General features: G+C 36.5%; 1 long non-coding RNA gene across 2 annotated transcripts in view; it reads left to right on the forward strand.

The window, feature by feature from the left end:
- The window catches only part of LOC148215103 (uncharacterized), a 41379-nt gene that overhangs the window by 15652 nt on the left and 8070 nt on the right, over nucleotides 1-17657 (forward strand). Inside the window, exon 1 of one of the 2 annotated variants that reach the window (XR_015796736.1) lies at nucleotides 16321-16423. The exons of the other annotated variant lie outside the window; for it this stretch is intronic. This is a non-coding gene — a long non-coding RNA (uncharacterized LOC148215103). Of the gene's footprint in view, nucleotides 1-16320; nucleotides 16424-17657 lie in introns of those variants that run through there. 2 annotated transcript variants of the gene reach the window in all.

Genomic DNA, 17657 nt, shown 5'->3' on the forward strand with positions numbered 1-17657 from the left:
CTCCCCCCAAATGTAGGTAGATCTATTACATGCACATTCAGGAAATAGACTATATCAAGCTGACGTTATTTCTGTTATGTTATTCACAGAAATTTGCTTACTAAAACATGCCTGAAAATGTTACTTGCTGCTGACTCAGTTGGGGCAGCTTCAGGGAACATAATAAGGGAACCAGGTCTCCAGATAACAAGCTCACTAAGCAAGTGAACACGGAAGCAAAAAGAAGTCAAAAAGGAAGCATTTATTATTTGTTGCTCATCAGAGGAATATGGATGTGACTGTGGCATCCTCTGGAGTCATAGGATTTGATTAATGACAGTGCAAAGGGAGTTCTTTTGGATTTCAGTAAAAATCCTTTTATTAGAAAGCATATTAAAGTAAGGTTTGTGTGTGCATGTGTTTCTTTAGCCTCACTTGACATGTAAACCAAATGTACTGTATTCCATTACAAAATACTCCTTCCTCCCAAGCCTTAGTTTAAATTTAATGCAGTTTAAACTGCAAAGAAACAGCATTTTCCCTATATTCAAGACTGCCTAAACAATTCTAAGCCACGTACATGCTACAAGGGACTATGAAGAGTTAGGCAGGAGGATGGAGGGGCTGGGAGCATAGAAACTGTTTTCTTCAGTTCTTTCGGTTTGATATGCAGGAAAGCAGAGAAGAATATGGAAGATGAGCAACTGTCTAAGCAGGTTGTGTGAATTTTTGATATTGGGACATATTTCTAAGATAAGGGGGTCCTGGGAAGAGGTGGGCTGTACCTCATGAGAACTGGGTAGAACATGATTGGAAAATACCATGTATACCTACCTAATCAGAAGGGCTTTAAACTAAATCCTGAGGAATATTCAACTTGTGATCTACAAAGACACCCAGAAGATTCTAGTATGGAAGATGGCAAATAATTGCTGAAAAAACCAGCCCTTTTTTATTTACAGCTTATATTCATGCATTTGTTTTTTACTAACAAAATGCAAGACTTTGCATTTGACTCTATTAACATTCATCTTCTAGTTTCTGCCCAATGTTTCAACATTTTGGGATCCTCATGACTCTTGATACTGTCTGCTGTTAAAGTTTTTGCTATCTTGTTCATCTTCTAGAAATTTGGTAATCATATTTCCTAACCTCTCATCTAAATCTCTTATAAATATATTAATAGGGTCTAGAAAAAAGCCCTGCTGTGTGGTACTTGACTTATTCTTCCAGCATGACATGGAACCACTGACATAAACTCACTGGGTATAATTGTTCAGCCAGCTCTGTATTCATCCCTAATTTTCATATATCCCTAATTTTGCCATCTTCTCTGCCACAATCTCATGGGTGACTTATAGCAAGAATTCTGATATGTATTAAGGAAAGATCATTTTGGATTTTTGGAACCTTCTTTGTACACTGTGTTCTATGAGTTTTTCCACAATCTACTGTATATATTACTAGGAAAATGCCACTTAGTACAATTATCCCTAGATTTTGGCAACATAGCACACTGTCACTAGGTATTAAGCGACCCAAAATCTTCAGTACAAGACCATGATGCAGAACTAGGGTAGACAAACCTTTGGGCCAAATTACACATTACATTTTGAGAGTATGTAGTGGATTCATTCACAAAATAGCTGCCATGGAAGATGTGAGAGATTCATAAGAGGCAATGGTCACAAAAAAAGTAGGTCTGTGTAAATTTTTCTGCTTTCCAAAAGTACACGGTAACATGCTTTTAAAAATTAAATGGCCAAGTTGTGTCAGTCACCGGAAACATAGCAAATGGCTTCTGTGAATGCACAGTGCAAGCTCAGAAGCCTATTCTACATAATGGAATTGACAATTGAGGCTTTGAGGTAATGTGAGGGCAATAAATGGTGTTGCCTCTGTGCCTCAATAAGGCAAACTCTATTGCTTCTGTGGTACAAAGCACCATTTGAGACAAATCATGGCTGCTCTAAAACCCTACCAAACACCCATTGATCAGAAAGCCAGATAGCTCTCTTATATGCTCCATTTGTTAGAATCCAGACTTCCTACAAATAAATATATTAAGGGTAAGTACTTTGCTTTGCACCAAGCCAGCTTCCTAGTTGTTATTGTTGTTTCCAACAGAGAATATTAAAAAAAAAAGTCAATGGAACAGGGAATCTAATGGGCACCAAGGGAGGTCTCTGATCACTGATGTAAAATATTTGGGTTATCAGTTGAGAAACCTCCCAATGCCATTTTGTATCTAAAAAATGTTAGCTTATTGATAGAAGTATAAAGATTTTTCATTCTCTTAAAAGGAATCTACCAAATATTTTAACACTTAGATCTACCAACTACCCTGTTTTTCCTTGCAAAAATAGGACATTTGCTTATAAAAGGATCTGGCTCTGGTGGAGAAATATTATTTATCTGCAATATTTTCCTCTTCCAGTTTTAATGATTCATTGGATTTTTAAAAGAAAAAATGAATGAATGAAAACTTCATTGACGTAAGGAATTGCATAAGAGCAGAGCTTTCCAACTATTTGTGAATCTCCAGTAATGCTTCATTCCCATGTGGTACATATTTCTATTGCGTTTCTGTGAATAACTGCACATATTCCCTGTTGAATGTTTGCAGGAACAGGAAACATTACTGATGTTACTAATCTAGGCTTTAACTCCCCACCCCCCACCCCAGACAGGATTCCCAACCACAAATGTAGCTACGTCATTTGGAAACTTGATAATTTTTCCACTAGTTGGAAATCTAAAACACCAGAAAAAGCTTTACCTTCATTCAACACATCCAGTAGCCTTATAAGGACATGACGGCTTTCTATTGAGCAACAGTTTTTGTATGGAATGTTATTTCTGCCTGATGTAAAAATACTGGCACATTCTACCCAAACAACCAGAAGCTTTTAACAATAATTCAGAGGCTTACAGTATCTAGATTCCCTCTACTGTGACAACAGTTTCAAATATAGCTAGGATTGGTAAACATCTGAATTTAATAAACAATGCATGCCACATGCAGTACTTTGAGGATATATATAATTGTACAAATGTAAATATAATTTTTTAAAAAGGTATTGGGTTGGTGGCTCCATTTTGTTCAAGAAATTAACTGGGTAATCCCATACACACATTTAAACTCTGGGCTGAAGTGTTGAAGTAAAAGAAGTGACACAGTTTAACATTTCCAAGATGTAGTTATCTAAAATGAATAGTTACATCCCAGAGGCTTTATCCTACTAGAAGTTGAATCCCTTGCTGTACACTAGCATTGAGTGTTCCCAGAAAATATTCCTTGACAATGTCTACTAAATATATTTCTGCCACATAATCTCTCTGAATTCCCAAGGATTCAAGGACATGTTTTTGAGTGCAGATTTAGTTCATATGATACATTCCTAGACCTTTCAGTCATGTTGTTGTCAATCCAGAATGTATTCTGGAATGCACCTAATAATTGTTTGTGAGTGTGCAGTGAAAATTAATAGTGTTAGGCAAGCTGTTTTTCACTTCTCTGGAAGCTGTGATAAATTTCTAAAGACTGAAATATCTTTGGAAGAGATCTTGAGAAGATCTGATTTAACATTTTTGACAATATTTTATGTTTGACAAACCAGTATTTAAAATTAAGTGGTACTTAGTGGATAAATGAAAAGGACAACATGCAGTAAGTTATTGATAGCTTATGGTGTATTTTAAAGAAGAAAATATTAAAAAGACACTCTAATTCTGTTAAACAATAAAATACAGCACATCAGAGCCCTTATAAGCCAATTTTATATACTGGGAGTCCTTCAAGACTGAGGCAGTTAACAGATCTTATAAATAAATGAAACGTAAAATAACACTCAGTGCTTTCTGAAATGCTCTATAAAAAAGAGTGCAAAAATAATATGTGGTACCTCAGAAGGCCAGTAATAACCATCAATTAAGTCTTAGGAAATATTCCATAGCCTACAAGGTGCACATCTTCTGTGCCTTAGACAGTGGAGGGGAAATTACATATGTTTTGGAACAGATATGTATGGATAAAGGCAATCCTTAAATGACCTGGGACCATTTAGAGATTTAAAGATCAATGAGTTCAACTAAACCAATCTAGTAATCAATGGCAGTATTTCTTTTATTTATTAAGTTTGTAAGCTGCTGAATCATTGTGACTTCCAGCAGCTTACAACAAAATAAAATACACTAAACAGCCACAGTAAGAAAAAACAAATGAAAACATAAAACATCTATAATAAGGAAAGGGGAAAATAGTTTAACATTTGCACCATAATCCCCATAATACCAGAGCCTTGAATAATTCAAAAACTCTCAAACCAACAGTAACAATATTTTTTTTAAAAAGAAACATATACATACACAATAAAGAACAAATTATAATGGAAAGGATCACATCTCAAATTCCCTCAGAAAGAGCTTGGCCTTTGCTAGCTTCTAGAAGAACATTACCAAGGGAGCTAGTCTAAGGAGGCTATTGCAAAGAATAGACTCATTAGATTTTTTTTAAAAAAATGTTTTCTACTACAGCACCTCTCACCTCACAAAAAAGGGACCACTATTTTTAGGACCTCCTAAGGGAACCTTGGGGGGACGCGGTGGCGCAGCGGCTTAATGACGCTGAAAGTTGCTGGCCAGAAATGGTTGATGCTTCAGCGGTTCGAGTCCAGCCTTCGCGTTAGCAGGGTGAGCTCCTGTTTCCTCCCCAGTTCCTGTAAACCCAACAGTTCGAAAACTCACGTGAGTAGATAAATGGGTACTCACTCCGGTGGGAGGAAAAATGCTGGTGGCGCCTTGCAAAAAGGAGTCAGGAGCAGTTGCTGGTAAGCGCGAAAAACCGTGCACGCACGAAAAGGACGCGAAGCAACGGAAACCCAGCCTCCTGCGCTCGCCAGCTGGGAAGGGGGCACTGGCAAACCACTTCCGAAACACCTTGCCTTGAAAACTGCAAAGGACTCGTCCAAGCAGTCACTGCACAGTCGGTAACGACTGAGCACAGATTAAAAAAAAAAAAAAGAGGGAACCTTCTTGGATGGGTCAACTTTGGTTGGAGTAGGCAGTCCCGCAAATACTTTGATGCCAAGACATGTGGGTCTTTATAAACTAGCGCATATGATCAGTCCCATATTTTCTGTCCCTTTTCCATCCATCATTTGCCCATTGTGGCTGAAAAGTAAAATATGGTGTAAAAAGGAGACAGATTAAAGTCTTACTCAAAGTCCTGTTTTCATAGGATCTTTCTAAAACTTTGAATCTCAGAACTGGGAAGAGACAGTTGACTATGTGTATGTTTAACTGATTGATTATGTGTCATCAAGTCAGTGTCAACTCCCTTAGCAACCACATAAATAGATTTTCTCCATGATAATTTAGCCCTAACTGGTCCTTCAGGTCTTCCAACAGTATACTCATTGCCACTGTAAATGAGTCCATTCATCTTGCTGTTGGTCATCCTTTTCTTCTCTTTCCTTCCCCCTTTCCAAGCATCAGAGCCTTGTCCAGAGAGCCAGGTCTTTGAATAATGTGTCCAAAAGAGGATAATTTAAGCCTGCTCATTTGTGCCTCAAGTGAAAACTCTGGATCGATTTGTTCAATTATTTATTTGTCTGTTTTCTCAGCTGTCTATGGTATTCTCAGGAGTCTTCTCCACCACCAAAGTTCAAATGATCAGTACTCTACTGCAGAATCCAATTTTTGCTTCCATAGAGTGTCACAGGAAATACAATTGCTTACACTATTCTGATCTTTGTAGGTAGTATAGACACACCATGTCTATACTGAATATCTTTTCCAAGGCCTTCATGTCTACTCTACTAAGTGCTAGTCTGCAGCATATTTTGTGATTGCTTGTTCTTTTACTGTTGATGTGAGTAAGTAGTCTATGCAAATATAATTGTTAGGCAGGAAATTTTTAAGGCCTCAGATAGCTCTGGGATTATTTGGGGCTAAAAAATCTATCTGGGTTAGTTCTGGAAGATAATTAACTTGTTAGGTTCATATGACATATTAATCCAGTTCCCTCACTTACGGATTTCATGTGAGCAGGGCCAGTGGATCTGATATATCTTATCTCTCTTCTTAAGGTGGTCATCAACAATAGCAAAATAAATCTGAAGCCGGAATGAAATGGATTTTAAAAAATAAGGTTATTCCTAGATCTTAGCTAACTTTAAAAAGCCAAGAGAGAATGTGCCAAGAGAACACATTGTAGGCCACTTAGCTACAAGCTGCTTGTCTGTGTTCTCAGACTTCTATAATTGATGGATAACAAAACTGGAAGGCTTCAGCACATATTTCATTCACTGAGGCAAATATCAGTAAACTTTTCACCTTTTGAAAGAAGCCTGTCAGTTGCAGCAGTGAGACAGGTAGAAAAAAACACCTTTCCTGGTTCATAAGGGGTGCAACTATTTGTTCAAGTGTTCATTTAGCTCCGCAACAACTCTTTTGGCATTTTACTGTCTAGGTGTAGATCAGTCTCTTATTAGAAAAAGCAGAGGAAATCCCAGGCTCTGCAGCACTGGAAAGGCTTAAAGACTGTAGCAAAACCATTGTCTTGACGAGTCTATTGGCCATAATCATTGGAAGTCTCCTAGAATATTCAATAATCTTTTGGATTCTGGAGTCTCCTGGGTTGGACTCTCTTAATAGGTATAATTCTTGTAGATCACTTCTTTCCCTTTCAGGTTATCTTGTTTCTCCAGAACAAAGGTGGACTGTCAATGGATCTGAGGAAGCCTTACATACGGGGGGGGGGGGGGGGAGAGGGAGAGAGAGAGAGAATTCTTGTTGTCCTGAACACGTTTTATTAGGAAAATGAGGATGGGGATGAAATTGACATTGCATTTGTTCTCTTACTTAAGCAGACCTTCAGAGACATTAACATCAGAACATCCGTCTTACATTTTTGGGTGGTTCTCCTTTTCTCAATTAATTTCTCTTCCTCTTTTAATTATTTATGTGCTCCAAGTTCAGAGCTGAATATTTCACTTAAACATACACTGCAGAGCAGTGACTCTATCGTTCTGGTTCACTGAACTTGGTTGAAATCTGACTAATGGCTGTGCCTTATGATTGTACATATGAATGGTAAACTACACAGTTCAGGTAATTAAATATAAAGAAAAGGGATCTGCAATTGCTGTGAATTACTGACTATTAAAAGGAATAGTTCTCAGTCTGGCAAACTTGGTTTTTATATGCAGGCTACATTCTTCCTAACACACTTAGCTACAAGAAATTACCGCTGAGATGAAAGGCAGATGCTGATCTTCAATATCTTGTGTTAATTTATAAGTCTTGAATAACTTGGCCTACATTACTTGAAATACTGTCTCCCTGTATATAGGCCTGTTAGATTGCTAAGGTCAATAAGAAAGTTTTTGTTAGTGACACTACATTCTGCAGATATGGCACTCACTTAGAAAAGACCAATTTTGGCCACTAACCCTGTCCTTCCTCAAAATTAAGTTTTCATCATTGTTTTTTAGAGGTACATTTTCCCCCCTCAGGCCCTTATATGAAAATTAATGTAGTGCTTTTATTAATATAAGTTGTATGAATGTTTTATTGATAGTTGTTTTCATAATGGACTTGTTCTGTTTTATTCTCTGCATCATTTAAAAATTATTCAATGAAGGGTGGCTTCAGATTACTATTTGAAATATATAGTACATATGACTCCAATGACATTGTTAGGTATAACTCTTGTAACAACAAATTTCTGTGATTACAGTTAAGGGGATTGAAATGAATTCTCCAAGAAACAAAAGGTTTGCAGAAATGATGGAAAAGTCTAAACAAATAAAGCTTTTCAAAACATCCTAATGGCCCTGTTCACCTGACATCCTACTTGTGGTCAGAGTTAATGTATCACATGAACTCTATAACCCCAGTCAGCAGTAAAGGGAATAGCTTTAACCTTAAACAACCACAGACCTGTTTAGAGCTATATTAACTACCTCCAGTCCACTGTCTTGGGCAAACAGAAAAGGGGCTTAGTGGGAAGATAATCCTCTCTTCCTGCTGCTCTCAGAAAAACGAAGTTCTACTACAGCCCCACCAAAACTGTCTGCTAGGAGTCCTGTCCTGATAGGGCCACTGCATTTATTTAATTTTTAAAACTGAGGGAGGGAGAAACAGGAAATGTTAGCCTCCCAGCTACCTTTGCAATAGATGGAAAGCCATCAAGAGTGCTTAAACAGGGCATCTGTGCTGTGCACTGCTAGTACATGAGTGCACTTACCTTAGGAAAGCAACTGGATACAGGCAATGTGTTCTGTGCTAGGGCTATGTGAATAGAAGACTCCGATTCAGATTTTTTTCCTTCTTTTTGTAGGTTCCACTTTTTTTACATAAATCTAACAGAAAAAAGGTGTGCTTGTGAAGATTTACATTTAAATAAGAACTTTTTCAAGAACAAGTATTCAGATTAACATAGAAATAGAAAGACATACTGTACAATGCACCAATATATCTGAAAATCATAGAGACAATAAATATATCAATCTGTCTGCCCATAGTGACTATGACTGTTGGCATGGACTGTGCAGTTTCCATAAGTAAATTGCCTGTTAGAATTCTACCTGTAGATTTTTTGTTTAATCTCCCAAAATGTATTCTAGATTAACAAATCTGTTAAATCCCTGCTCTTCTTTAATGTAGGTCAAGTCTGGCATACTGATATACATTTTATTGAATGTTAATGCTTATGCATTAACCAATGTACTCCAATCTATAGGTCTGTATGGATCAGCCCTGACTGAAATGGAGATTCATGGTTGAAAGGAGTTGGTTCAATTCAGATTTGTGAATTGGTATCTGAAGGAAACCCAATTTGGTTCAATCTTTTTCAAAGTTCAAAAGATAATTTGAAAAGATTTGTCCATAAGCTATAATGGTGAAACTTTAAAATGTCTGAAGTGCTTTTCTGTTTAACAGGATGAGATGAAAAAATCAATCATGGTAAACCACATAAGAAGACACTGTACCAAGTTTCAGCAGGATGACTTCAACTGTTTCATCGCAATAAATGTTTGAAACATTCTTCTTCTGTCTCTTGTGAGTGGTTTAGCTTTACTGACTGATCACTGGAATTTCTGGAGCTCATAGCTTGGTCCCTCTGGAGAAGACCCATAATCACTAGCAGGACTCAGATATATAGGGTAGTGCTTGATGGCAATCTGCTGTGTTAGTTAAGAGAGGCAGCAGAAGCAGAATGACATAATGAGAATGCCATAGAGAGAGAGACAAATCACTGAGAAAGAAACTGAGAAAATGGTATTTGTAGCTTTACCAACACAGACCTACTTTTAGATCAATAAACATTTGGTGTGACACCATTTCACTTCTTGTCAAGACAATTACATCTATCCAAATATGCAAAATTTAAAAGTAAGCATATATCTGAGCCTGTACTTAGAGTAATGTTAGCCTTGTCACCCTCAAAGAACTCTTAACACCCAGGAGTTTAATGAGATGGTAGACTTTCTGACTTTGACATGAGCAATGTCAATTAATCTTTTGTTGCTGTTTTGTTTCATATTACCTTTGTTTTGTCACATTTTACAATATTATATCCTGTCTAGTCAAAGTGGTTTATTGATTGTTTGATTTAACTTACTAGATGACATGGAAGTAGCAATTACATCATGAAAATTAATTCCTATATGTTAATTTTCAATCAGCCTCTAATTGGCTTTAATATTTAAAAAGGTATTTCAATTCTGTTAAGCTAAATGTTAAACTTAATACTATATTATTTCTAGCAGAACAACAAATCAAATTCATATTGGCCATTATTTTCATAATACATACATAACAATATCATAAAATATTGATTATGAAAAATGATCTATTTTAAACTATATTACAGTTCTCCCATATATACATCTAGTCAAACTAAAAGTAATTTTAATATGCTTCAAGGTCATCTTCCTGCCTCTTTCTCACTGAATACAGTGTTTATTTAATGGTTTTTAAAAATTTTATATTATGAATTTATTGGTTGCCCAATATGAATAATGTGACTGTGTGGTTTACAACAGAAAACAACCCAGATAAAAACAACAATCAGCTGTAAGCAATATTAATTAGTAAGAGGTGACCTGGCTCACATTCATACTCTCTCCCAATGGGAATTTACTCATCTCAGCCCCTGAGGAATAGCTGAGTTTTTGAGGACTTTCTAAAGACTAGCAGGGTCAGGGCCAACCAAAAGGCAGGTATAACTATAGAAAAAAGGATGCCTCCAGGTCTCATCAGGTAGCACTGTTTGAAGGAAGGGATCCTAAGTGGGCTCACTATATTACAGTGAGTAGGATGGGCAGATGTTTTTGGGGAGAGGTGATCCTGCAAATAACCCAGTCCTGTGCCATGTAGGGCTTTATAGGTGATAATACCTCGAAATGCAGGTGTTGGAAGCTGATAGGGAGCCACTGCAGCTCTGATGTAGTGGTGTTACATAGGCACACTGAGATGCACCCATAATTACCCACACCACTGCATTCTGGACCAATTATAACTTCTGGATGATCTTCAAGGGCAGCACCATGAAGAGCACATTACAGCAGTCTAATTAAGAAGTTAATTAGGTGTGAATGACAGCAAGCAGGGCCTCCAAATCCAGGAATGGGTGCACCTGGTGCACAAAATGAAGTTATGCAAGGGCTCCCTGACCACAGCTGCCACTTGTTTATCAAGGAGGAACTGTGAATCCAGGAGGATCCCTAGATTGTGTAATAAGTCTGAGTGCAATGGTTCTGTAATAGCTATCACTGCCCCTGTAAGATAATAATGTATAGGATAATACTGTATACAGTAGACAATCAGACAATCTCAGTTCTGGTCAATATTCACAGTAGAAACCAAGAAATTAGATAAGCTATGCATCCCCATTAACTAACTGATCCTTTGAAGCACTGATTGATTGATTATGTGCCATCAAGTGTCAACTTTTAACAACCACATTGATAGACCTTCTCCAAGATCATCTGGCCCTTCAGGTTTTCCATTGCCACTGTAATCAAGATCAACCACCTTGCTCTTATCTTTCCTTACACCTTTCCCAGCATTATAGACTTCCTACAGGAACTGAGTCTTCGCATAATGTGTCCAAAATATGATAATTTGAGCCTGGCTGTTTGTAACTCAAGTGAGAACTCTGGATTAATTTGTTCTATGACCCATTTGTTGGTTTTCTTGACTATCCCATGGTATTTTCAGGAGTTTCTCCAACACCAACGTTCAGCATTTACAAACTACAGCAGAGCTCAGATCTGAATAAAATGAAAATACCATTTAATCCATCATTGTATAGTCCTCGGTGGCCAGCCAGATGCCCACAAGCACAATACAAAAATAATATTACTCCCATGTTCTTTAGTAAGTGATAAGTGATGCTGGAGTAAGAATGTGCCTATATAACAACTTCTAATACCTTCCACTGAAATAGATTCAAATAAATCATGCCCTTAATCACCAAGATGTTACCTTTATTAGAATACTCAGATTCTAGTACTATTAGACATGGAGGAAAACTACTTTCTAGCTATATTTGCTACATGATGTATCACACAGCTAGATTTATCACAGAGATAATCAGTAGTGATTCTCAAGGATTTTCTAATGATTTTTTTTTTTTTTTTTTAAAAGCTTTTTCCAGTGTCTTCGCATAAAGGAAAAATGGAAACTGCTGATGATGCAGTAAAACCTCAAAATCCTTTCTTAGTTAAGCAATCACAGCCTAATTGTACAGATGCTCCTGGGTTACTTTTTTTTAAGTGCATTTAAAGACATATTTTACATCCTAGTCTATTGGGGTTTGCTCATTCAGACTGTTCCAATGAAACAGCCTTGTGATACCCTGGAACATTTGCCACATAACCTGCCACATCACAAAGTGCTTGCTCTGCTAAATGCTACATCCCACATAAGAATGAAGTAGGACTGTCAGTGGGAGACTAGGAAGTGGGAGTGAGATGTCATTTGTTTATTCATTTGGCTTCAGTAAAAGAGCAGAAAGCAATCACACAAAGCAAACGCTTTCATAAACAAAGCAACAGGAAGCCAAAACTTTAGAAATTCACTAGAATATGAAAACTTAGTGACCGATTTGGGAATATGTTCACTGTACTTTTTTTTTCTTTTGAAATGAATGGATCTTTGTTCAGTTCAGCATTTTACAAGAAAGCACATTTGAAGCATATTCTACCTCCTCCCATTGACTGTGTTTGCACAACACAAATAACCCAGCCATCCTCTTCTTAGTCAATAAATTCATTTTTATGTGCAGGCAGCACATGATGCAGGATATCTGGTCAATAATTCACTAGCCATTTTTAGTCTTTCCAGTCACTCCTAAATTCACAGATGATATTTATTATTTCAAGAGATTAATACATAGTTCCAACAAAATATTTCTGCTGTTCTTCAAATGGCTCCATTCTGAGATTCACTGGGTGTGAGGGGGAGAAATTCTACAGTTTTATGTGCGATAAAACATTTGCACATCTGAGTCAATGTGCATAGGATTGCATTGCATGTAATTTTTGGGGCTAACTCCTGGTCCTGTGTGAGTTTTCTATGTGCCATTTGTAACTGTTGACAAAGCCTTTCTATACAAAGGCAATGCTTAATTAATTATTTCCAGAATCTGTGAACTAATCAGATGGTTTTTTTTTAAAGTCATCTAATGATTTTCTTTCCCTTTCCAATTCCCAAGGAAGTTTTAAAACTGCCTCTTTTCAGAAGTTATCAGTATTCAGAAAAGATTTTTTAAAGCATTATCATGGTATTTGTCTTTCCTCTCCACCTCCCCAAATGGGCTTTAAAGCTGGAAAATGTAGCTACAGTAGTATTTTATACGGATGGTTGAGCTTTGTATAAAAATCAAGGGCAAACTTAAACACCCCCCCAAATGTGAAAAGAGAGACTTTTAACTCATATTTGAGAACGGATTGTTTTAGAAGGTCAGCACATAATTTTTTTGTTGCTATTTTATCTTGACAGCTTGAAGAAACTGATGATTAGGAGTATGGATGAATATTAAAGGTTACTATTCTTCATTTCATGGATCGTAAGAAGAGATTCCTTAGAAAATGAAGTACAATTAAATACCTCTTATGCCACCAATTTATCTTATTCAAATTGTACACAGTGTGTGGCCTTACATACTCCTTACATATTCAATATATACATGTGGATGTCAGGATTTGTTTGCAATCAGACTTTTAGTTAAAATGTGCATATCTTGGAGAAAACTATTTTCCAGCATCTGCCTATAAGCATAGTGGCTTACCTTAAATGTTTGGGGCAGTTGGTCATACTTAATATATTATATAATAAAATGAAGAATCTACAGTATAATAATACATGACCCAGAACAAGGGTTTCATTGATTTCAGGCAGTTTTAGGGTCTAAATTTACCTCCTAAGATTACTGGGGATAAACTAAATGGAGACACTGATATAAGCTACCTTAAGTGCCTGGTGAAAAGGTGCAATGTTGTCATCATCATCATCATCATCATCATCATCATCATCATCATCATCATCATCTAGAATGGGAAGGACAAAAGCCAGAGGCTAGGAGGGACAATATCAAATATGTACATTCTTTCTTCTCCCTTTCTGGCATTCCCTTGTTCAGTTGAGTAATTATGGAGAGCTTTTGAAATTAGGGAAGAGGTACATGTGACTGTAGATGAATGAAATGAGATCCAATAGTCACTTAATTGTAGGATTCTTTATAGTTGCGCCAGTGTTTTTTCAATGACTCCAAATATCTATAGAATTTATGTCTTTAGTGAAATGCAGCAGACTCAGGGAGGTGATAATCATGTCTTATCTTTCCTCCTTCCACAGCTAAGGACAGAGTCAGCTTGTTAGAATAACAATTAGAGACTTGACACCTCTCCTATATCAAAGCTGCTATGTTGCATTTCAAAGAATGTTACTGTAGTGTCTTCACATTTTGAATGGCATTCTTGTCTCCTTTCTAGTTTTCTTGCATCCTTTATCAGTCACAATGTAATTCTTTGTCACATAGAATGTATGTATGCTCAGTCTTTGATCAATATATATATAAGATCTATGTAACTTTATGGCTGTTGCTTATGACTTATCTGGGTGCAAGAGACCATTGATTCACTGTAACCTGCAGCTTTAGAAATAATAAAATGATCATTGAATCCTTTTCAATTATTTGCACTTCTTGGATGAGTTTTCCATCACAGGACCCTATATTCGTAACATGCTGACTCTTATTTCAAGCCTCTTGGACTCTTCTGCAGTCAATTCAAGGATGGAAATTATGTATTGCTACTTGGTCACTGGTAAACAAGTAATTGTGCTGCTGAACCACCTAGAGGCAAAGTGGAGGAGCAGGTTATTATAATGCATTCAGGTGTGAATTTTTCCTTCATATGCTTTATCTTACATTTTTATAAAAAGTGATATATAGGAAATCAGAATATTAAGGCAATTCCTGCACTGCTCCCTGATTTTGTGGATCAAGATTAAGTTACAAAATGTTGTCTTTAGATATATTAAGAAAATTCATTTGAAACTATATTGATAATCAAAATTTGTTAACTTGTTCAGTCAGTGATTACTTGGCCACAATGGGACATTTCAGCTATGCTGAAGCTCCAACACTGAAAGCATTTCAACATGTGATTACATTATATGTATCAATTTGTGTGTACAGTATGTACACACACATGCATATCCAGCTTCCCAAAAGTATTAAAGTGCACATGGCAAAATAAATATGTCTTCCATTATGGCAGTCTCATAAAGATTCTATACCAGTTTATTTTCAAAACAGGTGCATGAAATCTGTTTTGAACATCAGACAGCAAATATGTGAAGTGGTAACAAGAATCTTTTCTGCATCAAGGGCCACATTTCTCTGTTAACAATCTGTCAGTAATCTCATGGGGGGGGGGGCAGAACCAAAAGAAGTTGGGTTTATCCCTTTTATTGGAATCAAACTACATAACTGGCTCTCTCCATCCAAAAAACCTACTAATCACTAGAGATAATATGTTCAGATAGTTAGCAGAGGGATTTTCCACTTTAATCACTTTCCTTACCCAAATGACTTACTTTGCTTGTTTCTATGTATCATGCCTCCTAGTAGTTAGACTGGCATTTGCAGGTCCTTCATCACTTCCCTCCCCTCTCAGTTCAGCTCTGACTATCACCTGTGCACTTCATGATCCACTTTCTTTTCATAATGGAAGAGAGCATTTTAAATAAAGATTATATTTAGTGTTCTTTCATAAAAGCACCTGCCTAGAGAAACACCGAAGTTAGAACTATATCTTTTATAAGCCTTTATGTCTCCACACACTCTTTTCCTTATGTAAAACCATTATCTGCTATCTAATGCTTTTTTCTTTCTTTCTGTCTCTCTCCATCAAATGTGAATGCCAGGGGAGGGACAGGTCCCTTATACTATGAAAAGTGCTCAGAGGCAATTGGAGTTAGGTGTTCCCTTAAATCTATGTAAAAATAAGTGAAATATATACCAGGGAACTTTGAAATTCTGTCAAGATGCAGGATGCCCACTTTTCTTGTGATAGAATTTATTTAATTAAAATTTGATGTAGGGATTTGAGAAAAAGAGAAAAATTTGCAAAAAACAAAAACAAAAATCCACAACTCGCCACCAAGATCATAAAACCAAGAAAGAAAATTGCTTGTTTTTTCCCCTTTAAAATATCACAAGGTGCTTTCTAACAAAGAGAGCAGTTAGGCATTTCTGATGAAAACATATGTCTGGTTAAAATGAGACCCAAAAAAAAAAGTAGAATGAATGACAGGCTGTATAAGAGGGCTATGTCATGGGAACTTCAGGGAAGTACCTAAAATACATCCAGTTAGCCTCCAAGGAGCCTAATAATCAACATTTCCCTTTCAGTTTGCCCAGAAAGATAGATATGGCGTCTGTCCGTTTGTTCGTTCGTTTTCTTTCTTTCTTTCTTTCTTTCTTTCTTTCTTTCTTTCTTTCTTTCTTTCTTTCTTTCTTTCTTTCTTTCTTTCTTTCTTTCTTTCTTTCTTTCTTTGTGGCTACACTGATTTTACACTGATTTTAGTAACCACTGCTTTTACTTTAAGACACTAAGGTTGTTGTTGCCAAAAAATATAAAGTTGTTAGCAATTTACTGCAGACAGGATCAAGGCTAACCATTTTCTTAGCAAGTCCCACTTGGCTTTAGAATTCATACAGTAAAGGGATGCTTTGTGTTCATGTGTAGGAGTCTTTTTAATTGTATGTATTTTACAGAGAAAGGAACTTGCTGCTGAGGGTTGTATGTTTACTTCTGAGAGTGAGAGGAGAGCTAAGCTTTTGATTTCAGCTTTGGGTTCCAGTGAACTGCCTCAGGCAATACATATATAAGATGGCAAAGAGTGCCTCTTCAAAAACATGCAGGTATTACTTTGATATACCTTCCTGAGTTGACAATTTGATTTCGTCTTCATGCAACTGGTAATCTTGGCTTTTGATTCTGACTCTGAATGCTGATTTACTGAGCCTGAAATGTAATAATAACTACAACAGCAACAATTATCTAACTAAGATGAACTGTATAAATCGGGGATAGGTCAGCCTCATGTCTTACAAATTTCTGGATTAAAACTTTCATTCTACAGTGACTCAATGAACATCTATTCGTACGCCCCACTGAAATTATTCAAAACAAGTCAGTTGTATGGATTTGCAGACATTGGTTCTTCAGTGATGTTAGTGAAGGTTTATAGACAAGAAGGGTGGTGAGCATCTACAGGTCTATGTTTCATCTGTACAAGGCTTTCAACAGCTTTTTGAAATGTTTTAAAATAGAAGGAAGGTAATAAATTACAAAGCCCTCCTGTTGCTCTGTTCTATCCCCTTTCTTGAAATAATTTAGGCATTGGAACCAGAACACTCAGCTAGCCACTTATGAATGGAATGAAATGAACAAATAGTAAATTAGGCATGACTATTATTTGTGCATGCATGTGCATAGTGAAGGAGGGGTATGGCTCAGTTTGGCACTAAAAAAAAAGTCAGAGAATCCACTTACATTGTCCAATTGCCAAATTCCATGTACTAGGTATGTAATTCAGAAGAATATTATCCTCTGAGAATTTTAGTTTTTGTCGCACAGTCACATATATATGCTCCACTACTTTCTCCCAAAATGTAGTAAGTATAGGACATTGTAAAAACATGTGTTTTAAAGAAGCATTGTCCTTATTACATCGCCAACAAGGTGCTGTCTTAGACAATCCTTTCTATACAAATATAATGGAGTCCAATAAATTCTAAATATTATTTTTTGTTGTATAAGTCATAGTTTAAGGTCCATTGACACTCTTGTTATAGAAGTTAAGACGCTCTCCCATTGTCTAGACAATACAGGAATCTCTAATTCTTTATTCCACTAATCTCTTAGCATCTGCATATCAAATTGATTTATTGATAGCAAATATCTATAGAAAGTAATAGTGTGTGGGTTTTTTTTAGTTTTAAAGGATTTAACAAGTTGTTCTAGTATCTCATGTGTCTCAGAAGCTGAAAATGCTGCTGGTCCAAACAATGCTGTTAACAAATGTTATAGCTGTAAATATTGCCATTGGGTTACATCCAATAGATGATATTTATCTCTTAACACAGAGTATAT

This window comes from Python bivittatus, unplaced genomic scaffold (assembly GCF_059951505.1).
Source record: "Python bivittatus isolate LINGU-HERP-01145 unplaced genomic scaffold, Pbiv_v1 ctg000350_np1212, whole genome shotgun sequence".
NCBI classification, from domain to species: domain Eukaryota; kingdom Metazoa; phylum Chordata; class Lepidosauria; order Squamata; family Pythonidae; genus Python; species Python bivittatus.